We start from the raw sequence: 1,917 nt of genomic DNA, 5'->3' as shown, positions 1-1,917 counted from the left end.
AGAATCAACAAAACAAAGAGTTGGTTCTTCGAAAAACTTAACAAAATTGACAGACCCTTAGCAAATCTTATCAGAAAAAGAAGAGAACACACCCAAATAAATAAACTCAGAGATGAGAATGGAAACATCACCACAGAAACAACTAAGATTCAGAACATTATAAGGGAATACTTCTCAAACCTTTATGCTAATAAGTTTGAGAACTTGGCAGAAATGGACCTTTTCCTAGCAAATCTCTACATGCCGAAACTAAACCAAGATGAATTAAACCATCTTAACAGGCCCATATCAAGCATTGAAATAGAAACAACAATAAGAGACCTCCTATGTATGAAAAGCACAGGACCAGATGGATTTACAGTGGAATTCTACAAGGCCTTCAAAGCAGAGCTCACACCAATACTCCTCCAACTCTTCAATGAAATTGAAAAAGGAAGTTCACTACTGAACTCATTCTATGAAGCCATCACAACCCTCATCCCAAAACCAGGCAGGGACTCATCAAAGAAAGAGAACTATAGACCCATTTCTTTGATGAACAGGGATGCAAAACTTCTCAATAAAATTTTGTCAAATCAAATTCAACAATTTATCCAAAAAATCATACACCACAATCAAACAGGATTCATTTCTGGGATGCAAAGCTGGTTCAATATACGCAAATCAATTAATATAATTCATCACATCAACAAGAGCAAGGATAAGAACCACATGGTTATCTCAATAGATGCAGAAAAAGCATTTGACAAGATCCAACAGTCCTTTAGGATGAAGGTTCTGGAAAAACTAGGAATCCAAGGAACATTCCTCAACACAATAAAGGCTGCATATGACAAACCTACAGCCAACATCATAATTAATGGTGAAAAACTAAAGCCATTTCCTCTTAACTCAGGAACCAGACAAGATGTCCAGTCTCTCCATTTCTCTTCAATTTAGTATTAGAATGCCTAGCTACAGCAATAAGACAAGATGCAAACATAAATGGATCCAAATAGGGAAAGATGAAGTAAAACTCTCCCTTTTTGCAAATGACATGATCTTGTATTTAAAGAATCCCATGGACTCCACTCCCAAATTACTCAACTGATTAAAAACTTTGGCAAAGTAGCAGGGTATAAAATTAATCATCAAGGGCTCAGAAGGTGGCTCAGTGGTAGAGCTCTTGCCTTGCATGGTTGAGGCCCTGGGTTCGGTTTCTCAGCACTACATAAGCAAAAAGAAAAAAGCCGGAAGTGCCACTGTGGCTCAAGTGGTAGAGCGCTAACCTTGAGTGGAAGAGCTGAGGGACAGTGCCCAGGCCCAGAGTTCAGGCCCGACCACCGGACCATCCCCCCCAAAAATAATTAACCCTTAAAAATCAATAGCTTTTCTGTATGCCAACAATGATAAAAGTGTGGCTGAAATCAGGAAAGCAACTCCATTTGTAATAGTCCACGAAATATAAAATACCTAGGAATTAACTAAAGAAGTGAAGGACCTCTATGATGAAAACTTTAAAACCCAGAAAAAGGAAATCAAAATAGAACTTAGTGGAAAAACCTCCCATGCTCCTGGATTGGAAAGATCAACATCGTGAAAATGACAATACTTCCCAAGGCCATCTACAAATACAATGCGATACCTATCAACATTCCAACCTCATTCTTCAAGGAAATAGAAGAGGCAATCCTAAAATTCATATGGAACAATAAAAGGCCCTGAATAGCAAAAATGATCCTTAACAGAAAGACCAGTGCTGGAGGAATATCAATACCAAATTTCAAACTCTACTACAAAGCCATAGTAATCAAAACAGCTTGGTACTGGCACAAGAACAGACCCCAGGACCAATGGAATAGAATTGAAAACCCAGAAATGAACCTACAGACCTATAGCCATCTAATCTTCGATAAGGGAGCTAAAACAATAGAATGG

This window comes from Dipodomys ordii, unplaced genomic scaffold (assembly GCF_000151885.1).
Source record: "Dipodomys ordii isolate 6190 unplaced genomic scaffold, Dord_2.0 Scaffold53, whole genome shotgun sequence".
NCBI lineage: Eukaryota > Metazoa > Chordata > Mammalia > Rodentia > Heteromyidae > Dipodomys > Dipodomys ordii.
The sequence above is the reverse complement of the archived record's forward strand: the minus strand, read 5'-3'. Positions refer to the sequence as shown.